Source organism: Bidens hawaiensis, unplaced genomic scaffold, assembly GCF_021521415.1.
Source record: "Bidens hawaiensis isolate Kalapana, Puna unplaced genomic scaffold, B.hawaiensis_p1.1 tig00000599_1, whole genome shotgun sequence".
NCBI lineage: Eukaryota > Viridiplantae > Streptophyta > Magnoliopsida > Asterales > Asteraceae > Bidens > Bidens hawaiensis.
This window is the reverse complement of record NW_027491036.1, coordinates 110921-129609: the sequence shown is the minus strand read 5'-3', so window position 1 is coordinate 129609 and position 18689 is coordinate 110921.

The following is an 18689-nucleotide window of genomic DNA, read 5'->3' as shown; positions in this document are numbered from 1 at the left end:
TGGTCGGATGGTACGTGATTATAGTATTCTCTGGCACAAAAAACCCCCGGACGGTGAAAACTATCACCGTCAAGTTTATTAATAGTAAAAAGGTGGTTACAAGGGTGGAGATATGATCAAAGATTACAAAGAATATCTAAGTGTGTGGGTGTATGAACTGCTAGAGAGAGTTCTTGACAGAATATTTGAGAGTGTAAGAAATGAATAAATGTGAACTAGTGACCTAACTTTGATCATAATCTCAATATAAATAAAAATAAAAGCTAACTAACTCCTATTTTTGTGGCACAACTCCCACTAGCTTAGTCTTCACTTTTGACAACGTGCTGGAGGTGCCTTGTAGCATAAAATTAGGTGGACCACGTCTTAGGGCCGTTACACTTGATAAATATCAGCCTTCGTATAAGAAACAACCGTTAACAACACCAATTACTGAGGATCCTTGTTCCTGGCATAGCTTTAGAACTCTTCAGAAGCATAATTGATCCAGACACGTCTTCAAGAATAACATATCCTCAGTACTCAGTTATTTGTGACACAACAAGAAGTCCTATAAATCCGCCACCTTCCCACTATCTTCATCCACGACTTTGACCACGCGTTTGACAAGTCCAATAGCGGGATATCCGGTGGAATAAGTCTTGTCGCCGTTATACTTATTAAATAACAACCTACACACAAGAAACAATTGTTAATAATACCAAGTACTGATGACCACTGATCCTGACAGGATATGTCTAAGGATAACTGATCCAAGAACATATGTCAGGATAACGTATCCACAGTGTCAAATTTCCGTGTCCTAACAGACACCTTAGAAGATAATGCCCCAAATTGAACCCCCCCATGCAGTAAGAACACAAAACCAAGGGCAAGCCTCAACTTCCAACCAAACTAGGGGACGCTCTTTAATGATTGGATCGGGCGAAGGGCGACAGGATCCCAATGTAGTAACAGGTACATTCTTAGTTTTTGATTAGTATGCTTCCGGATTTTTTTATACGGGCGCCAATAGAAGTTCTGTGCCTGTTAACTTTTTTCCGTTGGGGAATATGATGGTTAGTGAACTAATAGATCAATACACCTTAGAATTCACTAACGGTAAGTCTATAATTGTTAACCAAATAGTTCGTAACTGCCCTGTTATCTTAAACGACCAATCCTTCGTTATCGACTTAATCCCAGTAGAATTAGGAATTTTTGATGTGATAGTGGGTATGGACTGGCTATCTAAGTATAAGGCAGAAAATCATTTGTAAGAACAAAACTGTTAGAATTCCTACTTCTGACAATGAAACGATCACTGTACAAGGAGAGAAATCTGGTACCTTATTGCCTTTCGTATGTTATCTTAAACACTAAGATGCTTGCGTCAAGGTTGTATTGCATATTTAGCAAGTGTAACAATTAGGGAAACCGATGAAAAACGTTTTGTAGACATCCCAATGGTACGAGAATATTCAAATGTGTTTCCTGATGAAGTACCTAGTTTACCACCAACCCAACAAGTTGAATTTCGTATTTACCTAATACATGGAGCCGCTCCCATTGTTAAGGCATATTTCCGACTTGCACCTTCTGAAATGCAATAACTATCCAACAAATTACAAGAATTATTTGATAAGGGTTTTATACAACCTAGTTATTCACCTTGGGGAGCACCTATTTTGTTTGTAAAAAAGAAAGATGGAAGTTTTCGAATATGTATTGATCTGTTTGACCGTTAAGAATAGATATCCCGTTCCTCGAATTGACGTTCTGTTTGACCAATATTAAAGAGCAAAATACTTTTCAAAAATTGATCTTAGATCCGGCTATCACCAAGTGAAAATTCAGGAAGAAAATTTTCTCAAAACAGTCTTTCGAACTCGATATGGTCACTATGAATTCCTAGTTATGCCTTTTGGATTAACCAACTCACCGGCGGTATCTATGGTCTCATAAACCGAGTCTGTGAACCTTACCTTGACAAATTCGTGATAGTATTCATTGATGAAATTTTGATATACTCGAAGAGTAAGGAGGAACATGATCAACATCTATGGGTAATTCTGGAGTTGTTAAGACAGGAGAAAATGTACGCAAATTTGTCCAAGTGTGAATTTTGGTTGCAAGAAGTGCACTGTTTATTACACATGGTAAACCAAAAAGGAATCCTAGTATATCCCAGTTAAATAGAAGTTATTAAAATTTGGCAAGCGCCTATGTCACAAAAAGAAATCCGCCAATTTTTGGGATTAGCTGGATATTACTGGCTTTTTATTGAAAACCTTTCTAGCATTACACAAACCCTTAACCCTTTTAACTCAAAAAGAACAAGTGTATGACTGGGAAGAAGAACAAGAAATGGCATTCCAAATGTTAAAAAAAATATGTGAAGCTCCAATATAAGTCTTCCAGAAGGAACTGATGACTTAGTAGTCTATTGTGACACATCTCGTAAAGGTTTAGGATGCATACTGATGCAAATAAACAAGGTGATTGAATATGCCTCCCAACAATTAAAAGTACATGACAAGAATTATACTACTCATGATTAGGAACTGAGAGCATTTATCTTTGCACTTAATGTCTGGATACATTACTTGTATGGTAACAAGTGCACAATTTATACAGACCATAAAAGCCTACATAATATATTTGATCAAAAAGAGCTAAACATGAGACAAAGAAGATGGGTAGAACTGTTAAATGACTAGGATTGTGAAATTAAATACCATCTGTGTAAGCCCAATATAGTAGCCAATGCATTTATCCAAAAAGAAAGAATTAAACCTTTGAGGGTACGAGCACTTGAAATGATTGTCCAAAGTAGCCTTGCCGAGCAAATTCGTATACCGGGGTATAGTGAAAACTTTTCTAGCATTACACAACCCTTAACCCTTTTAACTCAAAAAGAACGAGTGTATGACTGGGAAGAAGAACAAGTAATGGCCTTCCAAATGTTAAAAAAAATATGTGAAGCTCCAATATTAAGTCTTCCAGAAGGAACTGATGACTTGGTAGTCTATTGTGACACATCTCGAAATGGTTTAGGATGCGTACTGATGCAAAAAAACAAGGTGATAAATATGCATCCTGACAATTAAAAGTACATGAGAAGAATTATACTACTCATGATTTGGAACTGAGAGCATTTATCTTAGCACTTAAGGTATGGAGACATTACTTGTATGGTACCAAGTGCACAATTTATAAAGACCACAAAAGCCTACAGAATATATTCGATCAAATAGAGCTGAACATGATACAAAGAAGATAGGTAAGACTGGTAAATGACTAGGATTGTGAAATTAAATACCATCTGGGTAAGGCTAATATTGTAGCCGATGCCTTGAGACGGAAAGAAATAATTAAACCTTTGAGGTTACGAGCACTTAAAATGATTGTCCAAAGTAGCTTTACCGAGCAAATTCGTATCGCCCAAAATGAATCCTTAAAAGAAGATTTTTTAGAAAGAGAAGACTTGTATGGGTTTGAATTTCAACTATTCATATTATTCGTGAATTGATTCTTGATGAAGAGCACAATTCCAAGTATTCTATTCATCCAGGTACTAAAAAAATGTATAAAGACGTGAAATAATTTTATTGGTGGCGTAGAATGAAAAAGGATATAAACATATATGTAAGTAAATGCGTGACTTGTGTACTCGTGTTAAGGGTGAGTATCATAAACCTTCAGGAATGTTACAACAACCCAAAATACCCCAATTAAAATGGGAACATATTACAATGGACTTCGTTACACACCTTCCCAAAACTCCTCAAGGACATAATGCAATTTGGGTAATTATAGACCGATTGACCAAATCTGCACACTTCATCCGAATTCGTGACAATTACACTACTGAGAAACTAGATCAAATATACATTGATGAAATCTTATCTTGACACGATGTACCACTTTCGATTATTATAGATAGATATAGTCATTTTACTTCTCATTGCTGGCAAGTTGTACAAGAAGCTTTAGGGACCCGAATAGACCTAAGCACAACCTACCACCCTCAAAAAGATGGCCAATCCAAAAGAGCCATTCAAACTTTAGAAGATTTGTTTCGCTCTTGTGTATTAGACTTTAAAAGGAATTGGGATCAACACCTCCCACTTATAGAATTCTCTTACAATAATAGTTACCATAGTAGTATAGAAGCAGCACCATATGAAGCATTATATGGCAAAAATGTAGATCAGAACATTGTTGGTCGAAAGTGGGTGCTACTCAAGTTACAAGGTTTGATTTGATTCAAGAAACAACCGATAAAATTCGTAAGATTAAACAAAAACTGAAAGTCGCCCGTGACCGACAAAAGAGTTATGCTGATGTTCGTAGAAAACTGTTATCTTTTGAAATAGGCGACAAAGTGTTTCTTAAATTGTCCCCATGGAAAGGTGTTATAAGGTTTGGTAAAACTGGTAAATTAGCTCCGAGATACATTAGAATTTCGAATTTATTGATAAAATTGGTCTTGTAACCTACCGACTGAAACTACCTTTAGAGTTGAGTTCTATTCAAGATGTTTTTAGAACCTGAAAAAGTGTCTGACTGATGAAATGGTGATTGCACCACTAGAATATGTGCAAGTAAACGATAAGTTAAAATTTTTAGAGGAACCAGTAGAAATTGTAGACGGAAACCAAACAGTTGCGACATGACAAAGTTTCGTTAGTAAAAGTTCAGTGGAACTCAAAACGAGGGCCCGAATATACTTGGGAACGAAATAATGAAAGCCGAAAGAAATACCCACACCTATTTCACAAAAAGAAAATAGTTGATCCATCAAATTTCGGGTACGAAATTCTTAACGGGGGAGAATGTGACGTTCGCGACAAAACGAGGTACACCTTATTTTCTACGTAATGAGTAAACAGTTAACCGGTTAATTCGTATCGAGTAAACGATTAACCGAATGATACTGATTATGAACCGAATATATAAGACGACCATATACTAGTGATATATATATTATAATAACTAACATATTGATATTTCAGCCTAGTATGTGCAAAACCACTTAAACGAAAAGATTTTCGTTTAACTATACATTGTGAACTTAAACTCGATCATATGTACTGAAACAAGTATTGTATCATCTTTCAAGACGAAAAAGACTTATAGAACACTTATATATGATGTTTTAAACAATCCGTGAAAATATTTTGGAATTTTACAACGGGTTAGTATGTTTTTCTTATTTTACAAAATTGAGCCAAAAAACACTCGTTTTTGCACTGTTTGTCGCACCCGAACAACTTTTCGCATCAAACACCGAACCCGAATTATATATGAACTCGGGGTTTCACATTGGCATGCAAAAGAAGACGATTAATGGCTAAATGAGGGGTCAAAGGGAACCCCCCATATGGCGGACTAGAAAGGGGGGACCCACCCCCTGTATGTTTACCTCATTTTTAAGCTTCCTACTTGAACCATTTCACAACAAAACACTTACAAAACCTCTGGTCAGCTGATCTTCATTTTCTTTGTTCAAAAGCTAAGGTAAAACATCATATGTTTTATGGTTTTATGCATGTTTAATCATGTTTAAGCATAAATAATCATATCTTGATTAAAGAAAACCATGTTTAACCATCCAAAATCCCTTAAAATGGTCTAAAATCATACTTTCATCTTAAACATGGTTAGTAATCAGAAACATAGAGTTTTTTGGCCAAAAAGACGGATCAGTAAATTTATTTCGCGTTTTTAGGCTTAAAAAACTCGGTTTTAAACTCTAACCAAAACCCTATGTAACAAGGCTTGATGATTGAGGATTTATGCTTCGTTTTGTTATATCAAACCAAGGACCCAAAAACTTGAATATAGGCCTAAAACGATCAGAAAAACCGCAAAGGTAATAACGAAATACTCATTTAGGGGCTGTTTAGGATTAGATTATGTCGTGCTTGTTGTTAGACTATGAAACGTTTTGGGGACATCAGGGATCATACGAATGAGTCCCTTTCTAAATTTGGTAATTTTTCGAAAAGCAAAGATCATTTGGCGAATTTATTAACGTTTATTAGCGATTTATATTGAAGAATAGCTAAACTGCTTGAAAACTTATGAATATTGTGGAGAACTCATATATGACATTTTAAGATCACACAGAGAATTTGGGATCAATTGGAGAAGTCTAGATATGGTTTGCGCATTTTTGTTTAATCGGGTTTAATAACCGAATTATGCACAAAAATGTATTTTAGCTAAAGAGTTACGTTCTTTAAATTTAACAGGGGTTATTTGATGATATTTTGACCATTCAGAAACTTTATGGGAATTTTCGGGAATCGTTTGTCATAAACGGGTGAATTATCGGTTAGTTATAACATATAAGACAAATTTTTTTATTAATAAATAAACAAGTTTATTAGTTCTGAAATGTTATTATAAAATTGTATATATTTAAATTTTTAGTACAAAAATTCCCATAATTTATACATATTATATAAGTAGTTATAATAAGTTAGATTTAAATTATATATGTTTTGATAAAGCTGGCATCGTTATGCTTTACGAACTGACCAGTATTTCAAAATAACAAAAGTGGTCAAGTATCATAGTTTGAATGAATTTGATAAAAACAAACTTTTTAAGAGAACTCCGGACAAATCGGGTGAATTGTACGCGTTTTGTACAATCAAACACGTATGAAAACATAAACGAACCTTGCGACCAATCCAAGTACTGAAACCCAAATTTTCTTTTATAAATTGAATCATTTTACCAAACAGCACATTTACTTACGTTTGTGTGATCTTACCTATTTTTGAAATAGGTAAACAACCAACTTGGGCAGGCACGGAAAATGGTGAAACTGAGCCAATACTGGTTTTAAACATTTCATACCGTACAATGTCACAAGATAAGACTACTGACATGTTCTGGGCGTAAAAGACATACCCATACTAGATATAAAGCCCGATTTAGATTAATGATTGTACTAGTAATAAGAATGCAAAACTGTTTATAGGAGTTGAACTATTATCGAAGCATATATCTTACATCAGTGTGCTACTGATACCATACTACTATAAGGTAAGTTTCATAACCCCACTTTTGAACTGTTTTGCGAACTTTTTGGGTGGAAAGCACGGTTACATATATCTATCTATTATGACGTGAATTATCTAAGTTCTAACACTGAACGAGTCCCCACCAACACGAGTGATTAACTACGAGCCCGTGGCATGTGAATAGTACTATTTGTTTGAAAAAACTAATTGAAACCACCGGTTGAGTGTACCAGAACTATTATTCAATTGCACTTGACCATACAACTAGACTTACTATTTGCTACTTGAGGTAAATGGGCCTACGGGGCCAGAGGAAGTGCGTGGATGGAAAAACGTGAATACTATGATTGCGTATATTGGTTTCGTAAAAACACGCACGTCAGAAGGATTCACTTGTGGCTTAGTATAATTACATCGTATACATACAAAACGTGAATACTATGATTACCTATACTGGTTTCGTTTAAACTTATGAAACTCAGAAACTATTCGCAGTTAACCTGTTTTTAACATGCTTTTTAGGTATTTCAAAGCTGGAATGAGGTGCTAATTGTTATGTGCTCAAAGTGATAAATCGTGCTAATGTAGATAGATGCAAATATATAGTTAATGAATAAAGCGGTCTGAATTGGTTATCTTTCAAACGCCTAGTTTGTAAACGAACTTAAAACCATGTAATATGATGTAAATTAGTTTTATAATTTTCTTTATAAACAATATGGTTGATATCAGACTTATCCATTATATTCCCGTATTACGCTTCCGCATTTACCTAGTCGGGGTGTGACACTTTGATTGTAAGTAGTCATCTTTTTAAGAATACCACAATGTCTCGATCTACTTGTTCATCTTCTTAGTAGTATTGGTTTGAAAAACCCAATTGAAACCACCGGTTGAATGTACCAGAACTATTATTCCATTGCAGTTGACCATACAACTATACTTACTATTTGCTACTTAAGGAAAATGGGCCTATGCGGCCAGAGGAAGTGCGTGGACGGAAAAACGTGAATACTATGATTGCGTATATTGGTTTCGTAAAAACACGCAAGTCAGAAGGATTCACTTGTGGCTTAGTATAATTACATCGTATACATAAAAAACGTGAATACTATGATTACCTATACTGGTTTCATTTAAACTTATGAAACTCAGAAACTATTCGCAGTTAACCTGTTTTTAACATGCTTTTTAGGTATTTCAATGCTGGAATGAGGTGCTAATTGTTATGTGCTCAAAGTGATAAATGGTGCTAATGTAGATAGATGCAAATATATAGTTAATGAATAAAGCGGTCTGAATTGGTTATCTTGCGAACGCCTAGTTTGTAAACGAACTTAAAACCATGTAATATGATGTAAATTTGTTTGTTAATTTTCTTTATAAACAATATGGTTGATATCAGAGTTATCCGTTATATTCCCGTATTACGCTTCCGCATTTACCTAGTCGGGTGTGACACTTTGATTGTAAGTAGTCATCTTTTTGAGAATACCACAATGTCTCAATCTACTTGTTCATCTTCTTAGTACTATTGGTTTGAAAAACCCAACTGAAACCACCGGTTGAGTGTACCAGAACTATTATTCAATTGCGCTTGACCATACAACTATACTTACCATTTGCTACTTGAGGAAAATGGGCCTACAGGTCCAGAGGAAGTGCGTGGACGGAAAAACGTGAATACTATGATTGCGTATATTGGTTTCGTAAAAACCCGTACGTCAGAAGGATTCACTTGTGGCTTAGTATAATTACATCGTATACATACAAAACGTGAATACTATGATTACCTATACTGGTTTCGTTTAAACTTATGAAACTCACAAACTATTCGCAGTTAACCTGTGTTTAACATGCTTTTTAGGTATTTCGAAGCTGGAATGAGGTGCTAATTGTTATGTGCTCAAAGTGATAAATCGTGCTAATGTAGATAGATGCAAATATATAGTTAATGAATAAAGCGGTCTGAATTGGTTATCTTGCGAACGCCTAGTTTGTAAACGAACTTAAAACCATGTAATATGATGTAAATTAGTTTGTTAATTTTTTTTATAAACAATATGGTTGATATCAGAGTTATCCGTTATATTCCCGTATTACGCTTCCGCATTTACCTAGTCGGGGTGTGACAATGTCTCTATTTACTTGTTTATCTTCTTAGCGTTATACTGGAACATACCATCAGAAGCTTGTCTTGTCTCAAGTTGTTTCTCTTTCTCTTTACATTCACTGTTTTTATTTCTCCTTTCTCAAACACTCCTCGGCAGCTTCATAATGTTCAATGGTGAAAAATGGAATCTCATCATCAGTATTAAACCGTATATACATGTCTGGGTATTCCTCAATCGTAACATCTTCCATCTCTTCATCATCAAAACACGTATTCCCAGATGGAATACTTGAATCAAATTTTCCCTCTTCAGTATCCTCCACCTCCACATCCACCTGCTTTTCCAGTTCTTCAACATCTTCGTTATTTAAATTAAGAAGAATGGTGATCTGTTATTTAGTCAAGCAGTGATCAACAGACTCGCCTTCTTCTATCTCATCAGCAATGCTCATGCCCAACACAACCCTGTATCATCTACAAATAACCTCATCTTGAGTTTCAAAGTGTTCATAGATTAAACAACGTTCGAGTCATGATAAATAACCAACTCTTTCCCACTCGACTACCCCTCAGGAGGTACATGACCATATGATGAAACACCTGGTTGTTGACCAAAGACGTCTGCTTCAGGATCATCTTCGTGATCCTGATCCATTAGATTCTTTAGCATATCTTCTTTACATGTCAGCTATAAGATCAGTTCATCTAGGTTTGCTACCCCCCCCCCCCCAAGAAGCAACTAGGTCTCTCAATTCACGATTCTCTCTTTGTAATAATTTTAGACCCTACATCATTTGACTCAGGTCCGCTCGCATAGTTTCTTTAAATTGGGGATCAACACTCATTCAATTCTCTTAAAGATGAACAAAATGCATCAACTAAAACATTTGATGTTGTACTACCATATTATAAAAATTCGGATGAATAAGTTACATTGGGCCTTGTGGTCTATTGAATGATATAAATGAATAACCTGGCATTTGCATTGGTCAAGTAAGTACAGCTAGACTTGTTGTAGCCAGTGTTTGTTGTGGAGAAGACATAGACATTGGAGCTTGAACTGACTGTAGCATAGGTTTTAGAATAGAAGGAAACCTCGTATTAGAAGTCGTCATAAGAGTTACCACCGAAGTACTTATAGAAGTAGTAACAACTAGAGATGGAGGAGTAGATACTACTGGAGTAGTAGTTGTAGGAGTAGACACCACAACTCTTGGAACTTCTTGTTGTGGTTCCTGAATAAATACACAAGGGCCCCATCTGGTTCTTTTCGGTTTAGACATCTCAACCATTATTGCCTTTCTTTTACGTGACGCAACACCACCATCACCACCTGGACCACCAGGTCCATCATCATTATTACCACCTACATCGCCACCTTCACGTTTAGAATCTGAATCCTCATGTGACCAATGATCATTTGGTGGAGGTTGTCACAACTCACTAACCAAATGCCCAATCAATCTTTTTATACTGTGGCCTAGTGTACTCAATCTGACCTCGGTATGATTGAAGTATTCTCATTGTGTCTTAACTCATATGCACAAGAGGAATAATATCATCATCACTTTCTGGGTCTTGAACCAAATCTGACTGTAATTGATTGATGATCATTTGAAGAAAACGCGAATACATTAGAAACTTGTGCTTCTTCGTGGCGCAGTTTTCTTTAAGATGATAGAAAACCATCTCAAAGAAATTGAAAGGCTTGTTGAGTACCAACACCTGAAATGCACTTTGTTGGGCCTAAAAGATGATCTAGGAAGATTGGAATCTTCTCAACCTCCTTAGAAATATGCTAAGCGTGGAATTCGAGCAAACCAGACACTTCGTGTAAGGTTATCTTCTGGAATTCTTCTAAGTGTTAGGTTAGGGCAAACTACACTTCATCAAGAAAGGTTATCTTCAGAGGACACTCTTGACTTATCCAAGCTTAAACCAAGGGGGGCTCGCTTAATACCTTGCACACAAACAAACAGCAAACATTGTATCTGGACGCGAAGCAGTTAAGTACATTAACGAACCATTCATTGCTCGGTAAAGGGTCGATCAACGGTATCCTCCAATTACTCCAATGATAAATTTTGATCCACGAAAAGAGGAGTAGAAAGGACTGTTTCGGCAGTTATCTTGAATAAGCTCAAGACATCGTTCACATATTTCATCTGATGAATAAAGATTCCATCTTCAGACTGTTCAACCTGCAACCCTAAAAAGAAACTAATCTTTTCTATCGAGCTCATCTCAAACTTGGTTTGCATAGAATTCTAAAAGTCCTTACATAACATTCGTTTGTCGAGCCAAAAAATATGTCATCGACATAAATTTGGACAGGTAGCATATTTTCTCCGACAGTCTTGTTAAAGAGAGTACAATCCATAATCCCTCGTTTGAAGCTACTACCAATTAAATGGTCAGCAAGTGTGTTGTACCAAGCTCTCGGGGCTTCGTTAAGACGATATAGATCCTTGTTTAAATGATAAACATGGTCTGGATAGTTCGGATTTTCAAAACCAGGAGGCTACTTCACATACACCTCTTCGTGAAGTTTCCCGTTAAGAAACGCACTCTTAACGTCCATTTGATAGACTTTAAAGCTCTTAAAGGCTGCATAGGCAACAAAAATATGTATAGCTTCCAATCTCGCAATAGGAGCATATGCTTCAGTGTAATCCACGCCTTTTTGCTGATTGAAACCTAGCACAACCAACTGTTCCTTGTTTCTAACAATGACCCCACGATCATCTTTCTTACACTTAGCCACCCATTTTGTCAGGATAGGCTTCTTAATCCGTTCAGGTTTAACAATGAGATCACATACACCCAGTCACACAAACTGTTGCAACTCTTCTTGCATTGTTTCATCCCATGATGAATCGTGAAGTGCCGTAGTCGGGCATTACTCATGATTCCCAAAGTATACATGCCAGCGTATGCACACAATACATTATCATCACATGCATTAGCAACTTGATGTCGCATACGAATGCCTACATTAATATCACAAATGATGTTGTCTTAAGTATGATACGTATTAATCCGAATGGTCTGATTCTCAAAGACAACAACGTTGTCTTCTAAAGTAGTAAGACGTTCTTCCGCTGCTAACTCATTCATTATTTGAGAAAATTTATCAACAAGTAAATTAGTCTCTTCTGGAGTATCAATAAACGGAGCAAAAGAAGAATCATCAAAATGACCATACAGAAACATCATTGGATGTCTCAGGATTATCATGTACCACGGTATCATCATAAATAGAAGATCTTGGTTTGGAAAAGATTTTTTCTTCCACATAAGCAAGAACCAAGTCTTCATTTGGTACTTCCACTAATTGAGTAAACGACTTAAATAATTCATTGTAGTCGAACATCCAATCAGGTCCCTTGCCGGCAACTAGTGTAGTGTACCTTTGACAATCCACATGTTACCATTCTCTACACACCCAAATGAATAATTAAAAACCCGTTTCGTAGGAAACGTGTACCCAAGAAAATAGAATTCAATCGTTTTTTCATCAAATTTACCTGCTTCTCGTTTCAGAATCGTACAAGGACACCCAAAAGGTCGAGAAACTTTAAATTAGGCTTAAGGTTATTGAGTAGCTCATGACTTGTCTTCTTGAGTTTCTTAACCGTTAGAACACGATTAAGCGTATAGCAAGCATTGCTCACAGCTTCGTTCCATAATTGAACATGAAGCTTTGAATCTGCTAACATCATTCTAGTAGCTTCAATCAGTTTCCGGTTCTTAAGTACAACAACACTGTTCTGTTGTGGTACATATGTAGCACTGTATTATTTATGGATGCCTTTTTAAATACAGAAAAGTCCAACACAATGTTCTTGAACCCCGTACCATTATCACTTCGAATCCGCCTCACTTTATGTTTGTAAAGTTATTCAATCTTAGTGATCAAGTTCTACACGAGCACTGATATATGAACTTTCGAACTCATAAATAGCACCCATGAATACCTTGAATTGTCATCGGTAACGACTAAACAATACCAATCGTTGGAAATACTCGAACGATTCACTGGAACAAATAAATCCATGTGAAGACGTTCCAATGGAGTATTCTTCTATTTACCCTTTTAGTGAAACACCGTCCACAAATTCATTTGCCATCAAATTATTCATCTTTCGAACATGGATATGACCCATACGTTTGTGCCACAAGAGAGAGTCTTTCTCGGTTGCTTTTGAGACAAAACAAGTTTCAACAGAAGTAGAAGTTGATACATTAGTACTCATATTAAGTACATAAATATCATTAGATCGGGGAGATATAATGATAACCATGTCTTCAGGATTGATATAAACTGGTTTAAGGATTATTCACTCCTTATTAGTGAATAAGGTGGTGTACTTCTGATCACAAATCTGAGATACACTCAGCAAGTTGTGGTCCACTTTATCACAATAATTAACTATCTAAAATGTAATGCTACCATTTGAGACATCGCCCTCTTTGGTAATCATACCACCCTTATTCCCGACAAAAGCAACATAACCTCCTTGAATATCTTTAACGATTGAAAGAAGATTGAGATTGCCGATAATGTGTCGATAGAGTCCACTATCCATGATCCATTTGTCTCCAGAAAATAATTAGGCCAAAAAGGTTATCCAAGCCTCAGTCTTGGGCACATCTTTCTTTTTATTTTGAGGTTCGATAACTTCATATTTCAAATGTGATTGATGCACCTAAGAATACGTCACAAGTCTCTTTGACTTTCATCGAAGATACGCATCCTTAACCACATTTGTGTCATGATTTTTACAAATTGGTTGAGTAGGTTCAAACAACTTGTTCTCTAAATTAATCTTGTGTTCATTAACATGAACCACCTTACGTTGATTCACGTCATGAAACATGATATGAGTTTCATCAAGTTGAACTTGAGATGGTTGTCTTTTCAAGATTTCTTTAACCAAGGGAACCTTCGGTGATTGTTCCTTAGTTACACACTTTGCATTCTTATTACACCTAGTTCCACATTTACGTGCTACATGACCACGTTCACCACATGCGAAAAAAGTTCTCATGTACACAAAGGTGCGTTGTGGTTTAGTACTAGCATGTGAAACATCAGGTTGAAAAGATTCAACCGGTGCTTTTACATCATCCAAATCATCAATGTTAACAACCTTCTTTTTCTTGTAAAAATCATGGTTTGAACAGTCTGAAAAACTTTGTAAAGTATTAGTTATAGTCGAACTGACAAACTTAACTGGTTTAAAAAAATTTACTTGTTGTTTTAAATTTAGTTTAGTAACTAGTTTGTTCAATGATTTGGATTTTGCAAATGCTTGTTCAAGATCATTTAAACTTGATGTTTCGTTGTGAAAGACACACTCGATTAATTCAGGTTTAATCAAGTGTAATGGAATCTCTCTTTCATCAAAGACCTTGTTTACACCCTTTAACTTAAAAACTCTACCAGTTTTTACTTTACCAGTAGTAGGATTAAAGAATTTTATTAAATCCTCATCAGAAATAGTAGGTTTTTCAGATTTATTGGTACTTGAACCATACATAGCTTCCTCATTAGATGTAATTGAACCATACACAGCTTCCTCGGTTTATATAGAATGTGATTAGAATAAGGAATGTTCTTTTCTTTGTGCACTTATTCTGGTTCAAAACATCCTCAATCACAACATTGTAAACAGTTTAAACAAAAACATTGTATCTTTTAACATGAGTTCCTTGAGTTGATGATTGACAAGCTGGTTTTTCTTTGTTAATGTATTTTGCTTTCTCCACATTAGTTATTGGTTCAACCAATTTAGGAGGATTAATAGTCAATGATTGACCTCCACATTAGTCAATGGTTTTTCTTTGTTAATGATTGACATCCTTTTATTTTTCTCCTGAAATTGGATTGTTTGAATAATCATTATGAAATTGTGGAGGAACCTCAACAAATTCTAAGCTAGTTTTAGAACCTTTCTGTTTACCAGATACTTCTATTCTTTCACTCAACTTAAAAAGCAGAATTTCTAAACTTTCCTAGCTTGTTTTTCAACTCAAGTACTTCATTTTATAGTTTAGTAATTTTTGTTATTGATTTAAGAATTTCTTGAAGCTGTCGATCAATGCTAATTAATTTTCCTGAAAGTTCTGCTTTTAGATCATGATTAGTGTTCGAAAGCCTCTCAATATTTACTTTAGATCTTTTCTCAAGAACTGAGGATTGCAATAGTTATCAAGAACTATTTCAAGAACTTTCATCAATGTTTCATTGTGAGTACGAATTAAGTCAACCTTAGACATAAATTCATCACATTGAGAACACGATGAACTTTCATATAGATTACCGGATTCACATTTTACATTATCAGCTTCAAAAGAACTAGAATTGGGACTAACCTCTTCTATCTTCGCCATGCAAGCAAAAGAACTTTGAGGCTCTTTGCTAGAAGCAACAAAATCAGACACAGTTTCTGACTCGTCACTTTTAGCAGTCAATCCTTCACCCCTTGAATCTTGAAAGTGTTCAACAGTCTCGAAAATAGCAAGATTTTTATGGTTACCAATAGAAGTACTTCCCAAAAGTCCTTGGTTCAAGTCAATACCCTCAACAGTTAGAAAAGCTTATGATCCACCCGATTTCACATATTCACCCCCCCGAAATTTTCTCTTTAGAATCAGAATACTTCTTTCCGGCACTTCTATCTTGGATCAGGGTCCTGAGTACCCCTTCTTGGGTTTATCACATTCTTTAGCAAAATGGCGAAAGTCTTTACAATTATAGCACCGAACCTTGAACTTATCAAAACCGACTCTTTTCTTAGACTAGGCAGGTCTTTTCCAGTCTTCTACATAAACCTCTTAACCTACCTCAAAATCATCGTCATATTCCATTTGAGATCCATAAGTTATAAATCGTCTACGTCGATTTGATCATAGTCTTCCTGAGTTAATTCACTGGTGGCAATTTTCCCACCCACCAGTTGTTTATATGAGCTCATAAATGCACTTATGAAAGCAAAATGTTGTTCTGCTTCTTTCATGTTAACCTATGGTTGAGAAGATGAAGAATTACTTGCACCCGAAAATGAAGCATTTGATCCCCCAAATGCATTATTGGAACTGGATGCCATAAAGCAAACGTTTGGCATAGAATCACTAGCATCTTGTGAGATTTCTTGAGAATTCTGAGAATATAAAGTAGAGATAGGAACCGAGCTGCTACTCATTAGTAATGAACCACCATATAAATTAGGATCTTGATTATCCTTCGAAGAATTCAAGTATTTCAAATCATACTCTATTTCTTCAATCTTCTACATACACTCCAATGAAGTCAGATGGTCATTCTTGAAAAATTTGTTCACTTTCAACACCAATAAGAAAGTAGAGTACCAAGTTGGCAATGAATTCTTGACCGTATCAATTTGGTCAAATTGAGTAGGTTCCATCTTTAATTTTGTCGTTTCGTAAATGATATGACAAAATCTCGTCAACATTTCTTCGGCGGTCTCTCATTTCTATAAACAAAAGTTTCGATATTGAAACATCAACATGACCTTCTTGCTTTCCAACGTGTTACCGGTACTTCTCATTCTCAAAAATTGAAAAAGAGAAGCACATATCTTAATACTCCCAACTTGCTAGAAAATATTATCAGGTAAAGCCATAGTCAACGTCAAATAAGCTTTAGTCTAAAACCTCCAAGGCTTTCTTCTCTTCTTGAGAATAAGTGTCAAATGGTTTTTGTTTCATAATTGGTAGTTGGGTCAACAATCATGGGAGGGTTGTATACATTATCATGGCTTCAAGCACAATCAGGATGTACGGATCCTAAATGAGCTCTATAGCTCTCAGTTCCCATTTTGCGAAGTCAATCAATTTCTTCAATATTGGATACATCGAATGCGATCCAATCTCAGCATCCAGATAAAGTATCTGCTACATAATCATGTTTTGAGAAGCTAACGCGTAAAAGTTAGCCATTTTCAGATAATATGGAGTTTAAACTGTCAACCTTGTAAACTTATGGGCCAAAACTGTCAAATTTTGAAAGTTTGGTTAACGAATGAACCAAATACTTTAACGAATAGGGTTCTGGTTTTGGTAACGAATGGTAGATGGTTTTGGTAACGAATGGATTATGATTTGGTAATGAATGGGTAAATATATATCACAAATGGTGAAGAATGGATTTACTGTTTACACGAATGAGTAATTAACGAATGATCACACGAATGATAATGAATAAGGTTTCACTAACGAATGAGATACACTAAATGTAGCGGATGTAACACTATAGCGAAGGATCAATTGTAACAAAATGCCACATGTCAAAACGGTTTCTACTGTTCATACGAATGATCAGTTACAAATGATGAATGTGCATTCATCTGTAACGAAGGAGTATTCAAATCTTCAAATATTCATAATATTTCCATATTCAAACTTCACTCAAACTTGGATTAACAGTCCAAATCTTAACCAAAATCAACAAGTAAACTATCAAATTACTCGTCTACTCGTCCCGAACCTCACCGAACCAATTCGAACACAAAATTCCAATCCAAACCAATCCAATATTCCTCAAAACCAATCCAGATTACCTCTGTTCCAGCGAAACACATTCAGATTATCAATTCCATTGAATTGATCCAAACAAATACAGTTAAACACTACTATTTTGAAAATTTTCAATAATACCCAAAATACCCTTTATGATATAAAGGATTAAAGGTTTCATTGACCTTCCCATTTACCCAAGAAGTCAAAAGTGACCCATTAAAAGTAAGAATTGCAAAATTTGATCAAATTACATATTTTCTTCAATATTTCATACTGACAGTACTACCCGTTTTGTCAAAAGATATTCCAAGACATCTGAACTTGCCATAAACCTATGATCATTAGAAGTTCGGGACTAAACCTTATGCAATTCATAAAAATGAGGAACTATAGCTCTAGCACCAAACAACTTATGATCTTTAAAATCATCTATCAATGGGATGGCTCTATATGTGTAATAAACAGGTTCAAAAGCTAGAAAAATGATAATTATTAAATATAAAAAACGATGTAACATTATGTTCCTTATCTTTACTCATGTAATAAATCTATGTTCAATACAAAATAGATTTATCGTGTTAAATCTGATGCAATTATAAAAATGGTTAAACAAACGATAAAAAATTACCCATAACTCGTTATGTGAATCTTTAAATTAAATAAGCCATGAACAGTCACTTCTGGTTTCAAGTTGCAGTGAACAACACCTTAAAAATGACCGATATTTGGTCATTTCAAAAGAAATAAAAATGGTACCTTGCAAATATTCTATCTAAGAGCTCCCCTCCTTGGCAAAACCTAAAACCATTCGATCAATATAAGTTGCTTGACTGTTAGCAAGAAACATGGAAGAAAACAAAGAAGTTAGTCCATGATGTCGTAGCCCGAAATCCTTAATCAAGGTAGTAGAAGACTTCCACTAAGTCATTCAGGTCGTGACAGTTGCCGAATAGCCAATCATAATAAGGAAAAAGATTAAATAATAAAAGCTTTTCTTTATATTTAAAAACTAT